The 17,292-nt window shown below is 44.2% G+C and overlaps 1 protein-coding gene across 1 annotated transcript in view; it reads left to right on the top strand.

Moving 5' to 3' along the window:
* DENND6B (DENN domain containing 6B) overlaps window positions 1-14,496 on the top strand; it is a 367,826-nt gene extending 353,330 nt beyond the window's left edge. Inside the window, exon 21 of the mRNA XM_069229420.1 lies at window positions 11,867-14,496. The gene's annotated coding sequence lies outside the window, so the exon portion shown is untranslated. The remainder of the gene's footprint in view (window positions 1-11,866) is intronic.
* Window positions 14,497-17,292: the final 2,796 nt, after the last annotated feature.

Raw genomic sequence — 17,292 nt, 5'->3', positions numbered from 1 at the left:
GGATGACCTCAAAGACTTGCTCATCAGGAGGCATCAACTAATCCACAAGTGGGAAATCCACCCACATGTCCTCAGCCAGAGTGTTCGACACTGGGGGACTCCACAAATAAACCTATTTGCCACCTCGGTAAACTCACACAGTGCTTGGGCACTGTTCTGTGGATGAACTGGTCAGGGATCCTGGCTTACACTTTTTCACCTTTGCCACTCTTTCCATTTGTGTTGCAGGAGAAGCAGCAGACCTCTTAGACTCTCATCAGCATAGATCTCACCTGGGCCAGAGAGCCATGATACCCAGCCCTACCTGAGATGTCAGTCAGCCGCCACGAAAAGCTCCCCAACAGGCCAGGCCTTCTCACCAGGAACCAGGGTCAGGTCAGACCCCTCAGATGCATAATAGCTCAATCTAGTGACTTAGGACCTGCGGTCCTAGAGTTTGGCTACCTGCAGCTCCCTCAGGAATGCATGGACATCCTATGGAGTCCCAGAGACGTACTACACAAGCCTACAGTTGAGTAAAGTGGAAGATATTAGTTCACTATTTCATCCACAAACACATGGACTCCTTAAGAAGTGCAGTCCAGAATAGTCTACAGTCAAGCAAAGTTGAAGATGCTTGTTCGCTGTTCCATTCACAAACGCATGGACCCCTTAAAACCTGCAGTCCAGGATATCATCTGCTACCTGCTCAATCCCCAAAAATCAGACCAAGCCTATGCTTACATATACCTCCATTTAGGCGTTATAGCAGCCTACAAGCAAAACATGAAACCTTTTTCCCTCTCACGCCTACCTGTTGTTAATGAATTCATGCAAGGCTTTAAAAGAGTTATTCTTACTAGAGTTCCCACTGCGGAACCTTACTACAGTCCTTTCAAGACTCATGGGTCTCACCTTTGAGCCCTTGTACTTGCTTGCCCTCTGCAGTACCTCTCCTGTAAAGTGACATTCCTTGTGGCCACAACATTTTTTAGATGTATTGGTGAGTTCCAAGCCCTCAACCTACAGTAGAGGTCCCACCTGTGCCATTACCTGTATGTACCATTTCCTCTTAATGACACTTGCTTCTTGTGCAAGCCCTATTCTGTGAGTTTTGGGTGAACTGTTCACCCACTGCATTATCGGAATCTCTGGCCTCAAAATCACATTGTGCTCTATTGTCATCTGTTCAGTATCCACCACAGCCCAAATACATGCCAGTAATTGTTTTTCAAATGGAGTGTACCGCTCTCCAGCGTCTGGCAACCTTTTCGTCCCGAAACCTGGGGGCACCCTCTTCCTTCCCTGTTTTTGCCACATACATACTCCAATTTGCGTATTGCCCCTGAACTGTCACATGTACCTCAGTGTCTCCCTCCTGTACTGGCCACAAGTCTTAAGCATGTTGTATGGTCTTCTTTGCCAATTCAAATCACTTTGTACAAAGGGGCCAAAATCTGACTCAAGTGAGGGATATGCTGCCTCTACAAACCAAACAATCCAATGAACTGCTGGGTTTCCTGCTTATTTCAGGGTGTAGCAAATTCCTGTATCTCTTGTCTCACCTGTGGCAGCGCCTCCCTATGTCCCTGAGTCCATTGAATTCCTACGATTTTCACACTTTGGGAGGGTTCTTGTAACTTTTTGGGATCTATCTCACCCTCTTTGCAAATGTTGCACAATTCTGTCCAACTGAGTCAGCACCTGTTCTTGTGTTTCTCCCCGAATCATTACGTCATTGATATAATGAGAAAGCTGCACCCCTGGAATGACAGGTACTTCATCCAGGTGTTCTGCCACCAGCTGGTGACAGGTAGTGGGGCTATGTACATAGCCATTGGAAGTTTTAAAAATGTAAATTGTCTCTCTTGCTACGAGAAGGAGAATTGCTCTTGATTCTCGGGGGCTAATGGTATGGTAAAGAAGGCATTGGCAATATCATTTGTTGCCTATCAGGTCCCTTTATGTCTCCGTATTTTTTCAATCAAGATAAAGGTGTTTGGGATGGCGGCAGTCAAAGGGGGTGTATTCAGTTCTTGATAATCAACTTCCATTCTCCAGCTGCCATCCGGTTTGCACATGGGACACACAGGATTATTCCATGCAGTGGTGATTGGGGCCACCAACCCTGCCTCTACAAAATCTCGTATGGTTTTGCTCATCTCCTCCTGCACTCCCAGGATTTGGTACTGCTTTAAATGAACCACCTTGGTGGCTCGGGGAACCTTTACCAGAGGTATTTTCAAATGACCCACTTTTACTGACGCAGCTGAGATGTATCTCTTTGACCAAATTTGATAGCACACATCTTCCAAATATAGTCATTCCCTTCATAATAGCAATCCGAAGGATGTATTCAAAGAGGGGCACTATCATGACAGTGTACTCCCTGTTTGGTGTTCTCCTTATTTTCATTTGAACCTTGGTCTGCACAGTGGGGGTTTCTTTTCCACCTAAACCTGTAATGGTGTAAGGCTGTCCTTTGAACTTTTTTGGATTTCCATATATCAAAGAGGCCTTCGCTATTCAGCAGGGCCCGAACGTTTTGGACATTCCTGTTTTTCCAATGAATTTCTACGTCAACAGTTGGTTCACAGTTGGGTCAGATATTTTTTCTGGCTCCTTGTGTGAGGATCCTGGAGCATTGAGCTTTCATTTTTCAGTTTTTTTGGCCAGAAAAATATTCTAGAAACCTTTTTTCTCTGCTTTCCTCGGCGGCGTCTCTGATTGCCTGAGTAAAGTAACAATTTTTTTCTCAGAAAAATGCCTTCACTTTTTGTAAAATGCCCTTCTTCTAGTGTGTCTACCTCAGAGTCACTGCCCTGACACCTGCAAGCACTGTAAGAATCTGTCCAAAAGAATTCTGAAGGACAGAGAAAGGATTTGTTTGCATGGGCTTAATGAGAGAGAGAGAACATTGTCCTCTTCTCTTACTAAGAAGATTTCTAGAGCCTCTTCTGACAAGCGGCAAGCCAGATTGACGTCAGCCGGTAGGAAACTTCCTGTCTGTTCACCGTCGACATCATCCCCGTTTTCACATCAACATCACCAGATGTCGAAGAGTACACCTTCGTCGACGGCGATTCAGGCGACGTCGAGGGACATGACGTCGAAAAAACAACTCCCTCATTGGGATAGGTCGACGTCGAGTAGGCACAGGAGTGCGCATACGCCGTCAAAGACAAGTCACCATCCTCTGACATCGAGACATCCAGCATCGAAGTTGACCTCAAGAACAGGGTAGAGGTCACCACGGTCAAGACATCATTCGGCATCAAGTCACTCGCCACTTCTGGGCCATTGCTCGACATCAAGACAGTCAACATTGAGGCATGCTCCTCTGTTGGGCCTTCAGTCGCCGTCAAGGCAGTCGACGTCGAGACCTGAAAAGTCGGGGAAGTCACATTCGCCGTCAGGGGCTCGCCTATCTACATCGTTGACAGTACAACGTCGATCAACGTTGAGGCAATCCTCACCAATGATGACTGCATCACAAAGAGTGACTCTACATACCAGCCCTTCTTAGAAGGCAACAACAGGGCAACAGCCACCTGCTGAGACTACTCTACGTCATCTGGGTCCGGTGGTCACCATATAGAGTGGGTCATTTGGGGCTTCCTCAAGAGCATCATCTCAAGGACATCTTTCTCCTATAAACCTGTCTCTGAGATGGTTGGAAAGCCTTAACAAAACACTGGCTTCTCCAGACTCGCAATATTCGTGCCTATATTCTCCCTCTGCGTCTTTTCCACGAATGTCATCTCCAAAGCCTACCGCCAAACGGACAAGGCCAACATCTGACCAGCCCAGTCTGAGACAACAGCGCAGCCTTTCAGGATCGCTCACCAGGAGTAGGTTGCGATCCAGACGATGGTCACGATCCAGAGCCTCTAGATCCTGTCAACAAAGATGCAGATCTCCTTCATGGACAACAGCATTGGAGTCTTCGATTAGAGACTATTTGCCTACCTTGACTAATACTCCTCTGGCAAGAGTTTCTCCAGTGGACGATATAACCACCTTCAATGAAGTGTTGGCTAAAGGGGCCCAGAAGCTCAAAATACACATTCCAGAACCGACAGCTTCATCGTCGGTAATTTTTTAGACGCTACACCATTGTGCGTCTTCCAGGCAGTTGTCACCACTAGTGCCTGGTCTTCTGCAGCCGGCTATGGACACTTTTTTTTTACTCCTGCAAGCCTGCGTGCAGCTACGGCGAGGATCCTATAGAAGTATAAGGCCCCAGACCAGGATCCTTTATTTCTCAGAGTTGACCCACCACCAGACTCTGTTATTTTAGCAGCCGCCCGTAAGATCCATTCGGTGGCCTCATCATCAATGGTCCCTCCAGATAAGGAGAGCAGACATCTAGACTCGTTGGGCAGAAAAATGTGTGGCATCTCGGCAGCTTTCATGAAAGTCTCTAGCGCCTCTGCACTGTTGGGGAAATCCGACCATTCATTTTGGGACTCTCTGTACAGGTTTGTAGAGAAATTGCCTAGAGAAGATAGACAAGACTTCCAAGAGAACCTTCAGGAGAGAAGTTTGGTGTCCAACCAGGTGATCAGTGCTGCTGCAGATGGCTCAGACTTAGCGGCTCATGACTATGCACATGGCATTTCTGCAAGGTCATCTTGGCTGCGCTTTACAGGTTTGAAACAGGGTCCTCAACACCGCATCCAGAACCTGCCATTCAATGGGAACTCCTTGTTTGGGACGCATACCAATGATGAGATGGCCAAGATGAAGTCAGAAGTGGACACGATGAAAGCAGTGGGGCTAGATAGGTGCAAAGAGTATCAAAAGAGGTACAGGCCATATTATAGGCGCCCATATCAACAGAGGATTCAAACCCCTCATTGGCCTCAAAGACCCCAGCAGAGGTAAGGGCCACCGTTCTTTCAGTCCCAGGCAACATCAGTCTACTCCTGAAGACGGGGGACAAGCAATGAGGGTTTGCTTCCCCTAGTTCTGTCCACCACTCCAGTGGGGGGGAGGGGGGGAGTATTGCAAATTACATACACGAGTGGCACACCATAACAAACAACAAATGGGTGCTGAATATTGTCGAGAATGGATATTATCTTTGTTTCAAGTCTCCTCCTCCTCCAGTGCTCCCAACAAAAGCAAAGTGTATCTACCAGTTGTTGCTAAAAAATGAGATTATCATCCTGTTAGAAAAAAGAGCTGTAGAAAAGGTTCCATCTTCTCAAAGAGGAAAAGGAGTGTACTCCTGATATTTCCTAGTGAAAACGAAAGACCAAGAAGGGGTTTTTAGACCCATCTTAGATCTGAGACATCTGAACAAATACATTCGAAAAGAAAAGTTCAGGATGCTGGCCCTTCATCAGATTTTTTCCTCAGCTTCTTCAAGGGGACTGGATGTGTTCCATAGATCTACAGGATGCATATTTTAACATGCCAGTTATAGTAAAGCACCGAAAATTTCTTAACTTCGTAGTAGCATCTCAACACTACCAATTCAGGGTGCTGCCCTTTGGGCTAAAATCAGCCTCTCGAACATTCTCCAAATGCATAGCGACAATTGTGGCGCACTTGAGAAAAAGAATATCTTCATTTACCTGTATTTCGACGATTGGTTGCAGCAAGCCATCACTGCAGAGCAAACCTTGAATCATCTCAAAATAGTTTTGAACACCTTCAGGTCTCTGGACCTGTAGGTCAATTTTCAAAAGTCCAAATTCAATCCAACACAGACACTCCATTACCTAGGGGCAGTGCTGGACACCAATCTAGAAGTTTATCCTTCAGAGGAGAGACTATTATCAATAGCACAGAAGTGTCACACAGTTCTTCACACCCAAACCTACAGTCAGACAAATAGCCTCACTACTGGGCTTCATAGACCCTGCCTTTTCATTGTCCCGAACGCCAGATTACACATGAGGCCTCTTCAGGAGAACCTGGAAGATCAGTGGAGTCAACTCACAGCCAGATGGGAAGACAGAATAATCCTTTCAACTGTGGCAAAGACATCATTACATTGGTGGACTTGCCGTCAACATCTGTTGGTAGGAGTTCTTTTTCATCAGACCATGCCCCCCGAGACCCTCATATGGGGCCTCTCCAAGCACAGGGCCTATGTTCGAAAATTCAAAAGCGGATTTCCTAAGTCAAAATCTATCAGACTCTCACGACTGGATGCTTCACTACGACGTTGTAGCAGACATTTTCTTTTGGTGGGGTCATCCTCAATTAGACCTGTTTGCAGACGAAAACCAACAAAAAATGCCCAGACTTCGAATTGAGGTTTTACCGACTAGGGACGAAGGGGAATGCCCTGTTGATAGACATGTCCGGGACATTTCTCTATGCTTTTCTACTGATTCCCCTGATACCTACGGTGATCAACAAACTTTACAGGTCCAAAACCAGGATGATACTAATAGCCCCGGAATGGCCTTGACAATACTGGTACACAGATCTCCTCCAGTTGTCAGAAAGACGCTGCCATGCAGACCGGATCTTCTCCACAGATTAGGAGGTAAAATTCTACATTCCAACCTTCCCTCGCTGAGCTTGACAGCATGGCTCCTAAATTCCTGCAGTATGGACATCTGGGACTCTTGCAGGAATGCATGGATATTTTAAAGGAGTTCAAAAGACCATCGATGCAACGCTCCTATGAGTTCAAATGGAAGACGTTTTACATATGGTGCAGGCGAAATGATTTAAATCCTATCATGGCTCAGGAGGAGGTTATCTTGCCTTATCTCCTCCATCTTGCAGCAGGACTGCAGTTTTCATCCATTAAGGTGCATTTATCTGCCATTACAGCTTATCGTAAGTCGCCCTCGCAAAAGTCATTCTTTACTATGGCAGTGGTTAAGGATTTTTTAGAGGGCTTGAAAAATGTTTTTCCACCAATTCGTACACCTTCACCTCCATGGGAATTGAATGTGGTCTTGTCTAGACTTATGGCTGCTCCCTTTGAGCCCATCCACAAAGCTTTTTTGCAACACTTTACGTGGAAGACAGCTTTTCTTGTGGACATTACTTCAGCTAGAAAAGTCAGTTAGATTCAGGCTCTCTGTTCAAAGGAGCCCCATACCATTTTCCACGATAACAGAGTAGTTCTAAGAACCCACCCAGCGTTCTTACCTAAAGTGGTTTCGGACTTCCATATTAATCAAACCATATCGCTTCCAACATTTTTTCCCAAACCTGTTACTCCGGCAGAGAAAGTCTTGCACTAACCAGAACCTGAAGACGGTGCTAAAATTTTATCTTGATAAGACTAAGACCATCAGACAATCTGATCGCTTATTTGTAATTTATGGACATATGAGAACAGGGAGGGCGGCCTCAAAACAGGCTATTTCTAGATGGATAGTTTCATGTATTGTGACTACATACTAGTTAGCTAACAAGCAACTGTCTGCTAAACCTAAAGCTCATTATACAAGAGGCAAAGCGGCACCTACAGCCCTTCTTAAGAATGTACCCATCTCCGAAATTTGCAAAGCTGCCAAATGGCGATCCGTGCATAATTTCACGAGACATTACTGTCTGGATTCAGATGCTAAGACACCTACTCAAGTAGGTCAGGCTTCCGTCCGCAGGGGTATGGGATGGGCTTGCTAATCTATTCAGTGTTTGACTATTGATGAGGATCCCCTGGAAGAGAAGGATAAGTTGCTTAACTGTAAATCCTAGTTCTCTTTCAGGGGTATCCTCATCAAAGTCATAAACAACCCACTCTCCTCCCCAGATGTGATTTTTAGAAGTGCAGCACTACTCATTTGTCTATTCTATTTCTCCTTACCACCGAAAAAAAGTACTGACCTAACTGTGAACCAACTGTCACCTCACTCTCACCCCTGAGGCATGGTGGGATGCTGGAGGTGCTCGGGGTCTTAAAGGCACGGTGCCAATTTTTTGGTTATGCTGTGTTAACCTGCATGCAGCCTATTGGCTAATAATGCTCCTTTATTTTCAATGTAGTTTTTCTCTTTTAAAATTGATTGCTTACACTTTCTATGCCTTCTACTTTGACTACAGAAAGTTCTTACCTTTAATTGAAGATTTTAATTTATGTTTAAAAAAAAATAACCTAAAAAAATAAAGCATTTTTAGCCTGTTTCTCAACATAGACTGCATTGCTGTTTACACATGTATATATTATATTTGTATTGAAATTCTCTACTAAAATATTATTTTTCAGATATATTTCATACATATACATGTGTGTTTGTATATGCTCCGTGGTACCTGCACGTGGAGGGGAATATTCATGACTTTGAGGATACCCCTGGAAGAGAACTAGGATTTACAGGTAAGTAACTTATCCTTACCAGTAACTCCTAAAGCACATTGCACTAGGAAAAAATTAGCTTAAATGGCGTTCTTAGGGTATATACCAATGGCAGACCTATGTAAAACAGCCACATGGTCTATACCACACACATTTACTAAACACTACTGTGTGGATGTGTTATCTCCCCAACAAGCAAATGTTGGACAGGCAGTGCTTAGAACACTACTTCAAACTACTCTAACTCCTACACGCTAGCCACTGCTTATTTTGGGAGGGGACTGCTTTACAGTCTATGCAAACCATGTGAATCTACAGCTACACATGCCATCGAACAGAAAAAGTTACTTAACCAGTAGACACCTGTTCGTGGCCTGTGGCCGTTGTAGTACTATATATTCTAAATATGTATATACATTGCATAAACATCTCATTTCTTTACTATATATGTACATATACACTTATACACTCTTTACTTCACCCTTCTGCGGGGAAAACAATCGAACAAAGGACTCAATGCCCATGCGCAGTAATACCGAGAGGAGGAGTCACTCAATCCCTTGACTCGAAAACCTTCTTCGAAGAAAAACAACTTGTAACACTCCAAGCCCAACACTAGATGGCAGACTTATGCAAAGCATGTGAATCTACAGCACTGTATGCCACAAACAGATGTCTACTGGGTAAGTAACATTTTCTATATATATGTGTATGTGTGTGTGTGTTTTTCACTTACCTCTCCATATACTTACCTTGAGTTGTAAACATATATGTGTGGCAAAGGCATAAGTTGTATTGTCATACAACTAACAACCTGTTGAGACTGTTAACAGTGGTCTCATGTATTGCATTGATAGGGCTAAGCCTTTTCTCAAGGCAATCCAATTATTTGTAGTCTTCACTAAGCCTCACAAGGAGCAACCCATATCCAGAGCAGGCATTGCCAGATGTATATATAAACTCTTTAAATTTGCCTAACCACTGGCAATCACTTTGGGTAACATTCTGAACCACCATTCTTTTGCACACCATGCCACCTCAATTTGGTCCCAAGCATAAAAAATCAGTCTTGACTGTGCTCCAGTAGGAACAGTCCAGTCCGAACTGCCATGCGAGGTTCTCCCTAAACAGGAGCACAAGCAACCCAAGAACACTTTTGCCCTGATATGGGCTTTTCAGTCATGTTAGCTTGGTTCCAGTGGCACAGTGAGCGCAGGACCCGTGTGTGCGCATACCCTTTCCTCATAGGGTGGTGCATTCACCAAACAAAGGTGATGAAAAGAATGCCTGCAATTTGCCTGACCAGTGGCAATCGCAGGGTATCATTCCACCCCATCTTTCTTTTGCCCACCAGGTCACCTCAGGTGGATGGAATGCTACCTCGAGCGATTGCAAGTTGTTAGACAAATGGCAAGCATTTGTCCCATCACCATTTGTGTTTTGGTTGCCAGACGGATAGTCAGGTGCATCCAAATTTACGATCACAAGGCTAAAAGAGCCCTCCCTATTCTGCTCATGGCTTACTCTACAAGTAAGAAGCGTGCAACTATGGCTTTCTTGGGAAATATTCCTCTAACTGACACAAATCAGGCAGCCACTTCCTCAAACCAGTACACATTCTCTAAACATTGTGTGGATGTTCTACCCAGAAAGCAGGCAGTGGTTGGGTAGATGGCATTAAGGACCTTATTTCAGGCATGGCACAATCCACATGTTAGCCATCTGTTGGAGGGGGGGTGTAGTGCTTTACAGTCTATGCAGAGCATGTGTATCTATAGCAACTCATGCTCAAATGGCAAATGTTATTTACCGTGTAGGAATCTGTTCTTAGTTTGGAGTGCTATAGATGATTCACATGCACCACCATCTGCCCCGGAAGTGTGTGGTTCCTTTAGCAATGTACATGTGCACCATACTTCGTTCATTCACTATACTTCTGTCACCGGCTGTGCAAAAAAAAACAATCTAACATGGAGTCGATGCCCATATGCATTGCTGACTAAGGGAAGAGTCACACTATGCCATGTGACTCGAAACACTCCTTGAAAGAAAAACGTGCAAACATCTGAGCTGAGCCTAACACCACATAACAGAAGTATGCAGAGTATGAGAATCTATCTGCATCACTACATGCTATGCAGAGATGAATGCAGGGGGAGTAACCGTATATAGCTCCCGTTAAGGTTACAAAACTAAAAAAACACTGAAATACACCAATTATAGTTTAGTGACCTAACTGAAAAATGCACCCCATCATGCACTGCCTATTACCTCACATATTAAATGACATGATTGAGGACATCACTTATGACTTCAGTCATTGCCTCTTGCCAGACCCTGCATCCCATCTGCATCAGGACTTGGACTCCATACCTAGGCTCCAGCTAGGCCCTGCATTTAACCCTCTGCAAGCATCAAACCTCCTCTGCACACGGTCTTCAGAGAGATGTAGGACGAGTTTGACATAGAGCTTAGCTTGTGGTGGGGATCTGTACCCATCCCTTCACAAGTGACTAACCACCACTATGCAGAGACTTTGGACATGAACAGTGGAGGTTGTCTGCAAGGCCTTTTGTCGCACCTGATTCTAAATTAAACTGGTGCGACAATAGGCCTTGCAGACAACCTCCACTGGGTGGTGGGCTTGCCTTACAGCCAGACCCTGCACCCAACACTCCGCATGTTGCCATCCCTGGTGCGCATGACCAAAGGCCATGCATACCGGGGGTTGCACACAGGGCTTTGCCTGTGGCTAGACCCTCTACCCACCCCTCCATGACCACCTAACACACTGCTTGCTTAGCGTTCATTTCTTAAGTGGTTGACCAAAAGGTCTTTTGTCCAGTGATATTCAGCAGCCAGCTCTCTGCACATGACCTACCCTCAGTGCACCCATTCTTTGCGTGAATACAGGTAAAAAGATAATGACATCCATCAAACGTGCTTCACCTTTGAGATACCAAGTTTTAAAGGTTTACAGGCAAGCTTATAAGTACAGCCATCCAATTAGGTTGTTGTTTTGCTCCTCATTCACACAGACTACAGCACACTGCCAGAACCATTGGTTGATCTCATTTCAACAGTGCTATTTTAAATATAATCAGTGATGTCATCAATGATGTAATTTAAAATGTCATGAGTGCCGTCATACGTGCGATCTTAAGCAGTGCCTAAAAGGGGTGCAAGTATAGTTACTTAACTAAAATATAGCTGGCCTAGTTCACTGGCTTTTGGATTTTTTTAATGTTAGCTCATGTCTCACTCCAGCACCCTACTATAACGTCACTTTAACGTTTGCTTTAATTGAATTAATAAATATTAATACCAATACATAGTTATAAATAAATCTAGATACATAGATAGATATAAATGTCTTTAGTCAACTTGTGGCATAAACTGCGATTATATTCAGACGTTGAAAAAGGAAAACATTTTGCCTGCGTATTTCTTAATGTATATGATTTGATGAAACAATTGGATTGATATGCAGCAAAGCGAATGCTTGCTTTCTAACAGTGTCAGAAATTGCATGGTAAATAGTCTAAAGCATACTTCTCTTGTGATCTTTAGCCCTGGCATTCTTTATAATATGAATCCCTCCTTTCTCTGCAGGTTTTTACCGCAGGAAGAGAAGGCAGTTTGATTTCAGGGGACACTGAGGGACAACCTTATGGAGCTTTCACATGGTGGGCACCCAGCAGACTTCCTTTTGCAAAGACGTTGCAATAACTTGTAGTTTGCGCTCCAAGGTGAAATCTTGTGGATCTGTTGTATACACGGAGGAGTGGTCCTTCGGGATGTCTGCCTCTTATTACTGGACCAGCTAGAGCAAGCGAAAATGACTCAGCATCTTCCACATTAGTGCGAGGTGCTCAGAAGTGTTTTTTTGTTATTTAATTATTAATTGTGAATTGTACAAATAAATCAGAAGGCTGTGGGTGTTTGGACCATGTTTATCTGGCACACTCTTAGGCTGAGATAGTCGGTTTGCTGGAGAAGGACATAGGTGCGTTGAGCAGCACGCATCTCATATGAGGATACAGAGTGGTTCCAGCCTCCACACTGATAGCCGGTCCTAATACTGTACTGATCTCTTGTTGCATACGAAAGACTTTGGAATGTTTTTTCAGTGATAATTGTACATGTTCAGTAATACTAAAGAGTTCACTGTTGAATGCTGATGTTGTGCGCACTTGGCAGTCTTCCCTGCCATTGTCGAGTCCAGTAGCTGCCCACCTATCTCAGACACTCATCCATGAGGGAATGGAAGATTGTCCCTAATATATATGTGTAGTATGGAGAATAGAGTGGCCATGTGATTGGAATGATTGATTGTAGCTCGGGGTGACTACATGTATCTACACTGCTCCCACAGTGCATTTCTGTGGGTATGTTGAGTCACTTTATGCTAATATAGCGCCATATGCTGCCTTTGGGCCACTTCAGGGCACTTAGTAATTTTCTAGAGAAGAGTCATCAGGTTATATCTTGGAAGTAATGTTGCACGAGGGGACACTCTATCCTGACTTTCCTCATCCAGCTCGGCCACTTTATCTACCATTGGCACTTTGACACCACCATGAAGGAGTCCTCTATATCCAACTCTAATCTGCCAATGGGATCTGTAACAGAAGGAGCTGTTGCACCAATGAATGACAGCAAGTGACTGTTATGTGCAGACTGAGGGTCAGGAACCTGTGACGTTCTGCCTCAAAATGTCCATCTATGCCTATTCTATGGCATGGCACATTCTCCATGCGTCTACGTCTAGCGAAAAGCTTCTTGTAGCTCATATGGAGCCCAAAGCTCTTCTTTAGTTTTTAATGTCTTAATGCTTTCTAGTATTCAATAAAACTGTTTATATAACAGTATTTGGTATAGATTCAATCGTATCTTTACCTTTTTTTTGAAAGGCACGTTGTTACGGCACAGACTCATCAGTTGTCCCATCGTTTCCTACATTTGCAATCGGTTTTTTTTTCCCTCCGACTTGCATTTGCCTGTCTACTGCATAAAAATATCTTACGGATTTCTAAGACATTTTTTTTTCCAGTTTCAGATTGTGATGTATTCTCATCCCATTGCCACTCCGCAGAAAAGGTATTCTGGTTTCACGTCCCTCTGGATATAAATATTGCAACATGAATTTAACTTAAATAGAACTCTGTTTCAATCCCTGTCCCGTTGTGATCGTAGACATATGTATGCCCTGGGCTTTCTATATAATCGCCTATTCCCCAGGCTGCAACCACCCCTAGGGTCCTTAGTAGTGCTAGGGGTAGGCCCCCCTCTCGTAAGCAGTTTGCATCGCTTCTCTTTGGCCAGCAGTGTCTGAACGTTTGAAGCTTTTGCAGTCTACTTGGTGGACCTCTGGAGCTGCAGATCCTGTGAATGTATTTCTGTGCAGTGCCCTGCTAGAGCTCTAGTTCTGTGAATGTAGGCTACTGCACTGGCCCCGAAGGAGGTGCTGTTCCAAAGCTGTCAGTTCAATAAAACCACTGTCTGCACTGTCCCCGCAGGAGTGCGCTGCAACGCTCCTGATCTTGTTGTAAACCCCACGCTGTCCCATACTGGAGGTGAAGTTCCATCGTGGAACATTGTGCACTTCCCACAGACCGAGCTTGTTTCTGTGATTGTTCCAGCCTCCACTGCCAGTCAGTGGAGCAGTAGCTGCTACAGCTCTCGCACTATGCTCTGTCACCATAGCGAGCCTATGGTCCAGCGACTGTTGGAGTCTGCAGTGCCTTGTGTGGCGCTGTACTGCCTGTGAATGTATTTCTTGGACAAACCCCCAACAGTAGTGGTAATTCCTGTTAATCATACTATGCACTGCAACCACCTGCAGCTGTAGGCTCTTGCATCGCAAGCTGAACCACCACCTACTGTTTCTGTCATAGAATATGCGCACCCCGGGTCCTGACGTAGCTCTTCCCTTGAAGTCTGCGGTCTGCCCTCCGTGACGAGTAGATTTAGGGTAGTTGTAGTGCTCCCTGCTCGAGGGGCAGTTCCCATGAAGGCCTCGGGGCCTGCCCTGCTCCCTACTACGGATGCTTTAGTTCCTATGAGGTGGCAGCATCTGCCTCCTATTAAGGTGCTGGTTCTCCCCTCTGTTGACGTGGCTGGTTTGGGACCCACTGTTTAAGTGATATATATACCATTTTCAGCAAGGCTAGTGTTTCACAGCGCTGTATTACTGTTACATGCCAGTAGTGTATTAACGTATTAAATATATATGAAGTGCATCTGTTTCTTTGTGTATTTCTTTCATTTGCCTTTTGCGGGGGTGATCTGCTGTCTGTTGCTGGGATATGGTGATGAAAGTTATGTGCATTAAAAAAGATAAAGCTAAGAAAACCGTTTGGGCGCAGATAGTGTTAAACCAGCATTTTTAGCATTCACTGGTTAAATCAATTGAAACACAATTACTGTTATTACATGTATTCTCAGTTAAGACCAGCTTCAGGAAAGTCCACAGAGAGTTAGATGTGTGTGTGGTAAACTCATTTTTCATTATAATTTTACTTTACTTACACATGTTTTTTACAGTTGTCAGATGCAGACTTTTAAGCCGCTTATTTTATTTCCATAGCATTGTCACCTAAGTTACAGAAGAACAGTAGTGGAGCGGGATAGCTAATGGAAGCATTTCCACCAATATTTGTATGCAGTATTGTCACGTCTTTCTGATAAACATACTTTTCCATATTTACACACACACCCATACACTGGCTATCCTGATCATCTAATGTTTGCTTTGGAACCCACAGGCTGGAAGGACTCAGCTCTAAATTTATATAATCATCCATAAGTCTGTCTTCTAATAGATACTTCTGCCTGCAAATTCTTCACCTCTTGAATCTTCTCCAGGCACTAGATTGGATTCAGTAAAGCTGAAACACTTCGTCTGACTGACTAGGTGGAACAACAACTCTGACTCTACTCCAGTGCTTCCTCCGAATTCCACACCTCAGAACCATATAGGCACTATCTAGTGCTCGGTCATCAGTTCCTTTTTAATTGCACGCTTTGACGTGGATCCAATGTTATTTTTGCTAGTATTTCCACTCGAAATTATGTTTGCACTGCCTTTTAATGAAAAATGTCACCTTCAAAAATGTCAGCTTCCAAAAAATGTTACTCCTGCTGCACTCAAGTGGTCTGTATCATAACCCTATATTGTTTGTCTTTGGCTAAGGAATCTTAGCCCAGCTGCTGTGGATGTTGCATTTGAAAGCCATTGAGAAATGGGCGTCAGCTTTTTTTTTAATGATTCAAGCCCTCAGAGAGCATGTCAGTCACCTCTAGGTCCCCTTCCAAATCCCGTTCTTGAGGTAAGTAAAGGGAGAATGCTTCCTTCTGAGGGAAACCGTCCCACAAGGAAATATAGGGAGTTCTGAATGAGGAACTTAGCCTCCTTTCAACATCTCTTCTGTACACAGGGCAGGTCGTCTGGAGACAAGCCTGTTGCCAGTCTCCACACATGGTGCTGAAGGACCCGTTTAAATCCTTTCTGGCTGCAAGCCCTGACCCCTGTACATGTCACAGCATATACCTAAGTCTTATTGCCTATGTGGTGCACCCGCTGGCCCAAGGTTCCTAAGGCATCTTGGTTGGTGTTGGCGTCCTCAACCCTTGCACTAAACAACACCTGTTGATGCTCGTAACACTTTTCTAGCCCCATCAGCCCCTATCTACCTGTTGAAGGCCTTAACGGTTGCTGGTGATTACTTAATCCACAGCTCCAGATAAACTTTGGGGTTCAGTAGGACCACCACCATTTTGGCCCAGGTGGATTGCAAAATGAAGGTCAGCTTTTGATCTCCTTCATTCAAGAGTTTTTCATGATGAAGATTACAGTAGTGAGGTGGACAGCCTTCTTTCCCTGATGGATTCTGATGGTGGCATTTATTTGGGCCTCCAAAATGCCAGTGGCTTGGATCTTCTTCAGAGGTTAACCTTGTGAAACATTGGTCACAGGAATATACATGGGGATGCTCAAACCCTGGAACTAGGGAATTTTCTTTTTCCTCCCTTCCACATGACTTACATGTAAAATCGGACCACGTTGTTAGTTCTAGGCCTCTCCGAACTTCGACGTGCAGAGCTTAATATCTATTAAAACATTCTCAGATTATAATCAAATAGAAATTGGGATTAAATGGGGCCATTTGTAGTGTGGCACTCTTGATAAGCCTTTAGGAATACACTGAGTGAAATTATAGATAAATACTTTTAGTACAACAGTGTCTGCCTCCTCTCCCATGATTGGAAGGGAAGCATTCAAAGTTGTGGCTAGAGGGCATTTTATAAATGCAAATATAGGCGCCCAGAAAACTTTAGCAGTCTGAGTGCAAACCCTGGAGTCCTCGTTGATGGAGATGGAACGTAGAACCAGGCACTGTGCTGGAGGTGCAAATACTTCTTCAGTTCTGGATCTTTAATAGATTCACATGCTTGAATCTTGTGCATCATCGAGGTGGGAGTTTCATGGTAGTTATAGTAAGCAGTATAAGGGAGAATATAGCTTAAAGTTCAAAACAGTGACATTGTTAATCAGATCACATCAAATAAGAAGAACCAAACTCCAATCAGGAAGTAGCTCAAGAAGGATCCTTCCCCTCGAGGGCCATCACACCTCACATTTCTTACTGCACGTCGTGTGAAGGGAGGTTCCCTGGGCTCTGCTCAGATTTTCTATTTGAACAAGATTATCTTTAGTTTTTACCTTAACTTCACAGCCCCCACACCCCACCCCTTACTGGTAACACACATTAAAACACTCATTTGGGTATTGTTTTCTGACAGTAAAATGTCAGCCACTGCTAAAAAAGGCTACTTTAGGCCTTGTGGTAAACTCCGGCTTCACTCTGATCCTCGCAAAGAATGCCTTTACTGCTTTTATCGAAAAAATAAAGCAAATAATTTTTAAGTACTGTCATACTTTTTCTGCAAACATTTTGAAGGACAAAGAGGGCAGATAATGTATTTGGCTCTAGAAGGTGAAAGCCAGAAAAGATCAATCCTCTGCATATGAACGT

The sequence above is a fragment of the Pleurodeles waltl genome, chromosome 4_1, assembly GCF_031143425.1.
Source record: "Pleurodeles waltl isolate 20211129_DDA chromosome 4_1, aPleWal1.hap1.20221129, whole genome shotgun sequence".
NCBI lineage: Eukaryota > Metazoa > Chordata > Amphibia > Caudata > Salamandridae > Pleurodeles > Pleurodeles waltl.
Note: the sequence above shows the minus strand (reverse complement) of the source record. Positions and strands in the feature narration are given on the sequence as shown.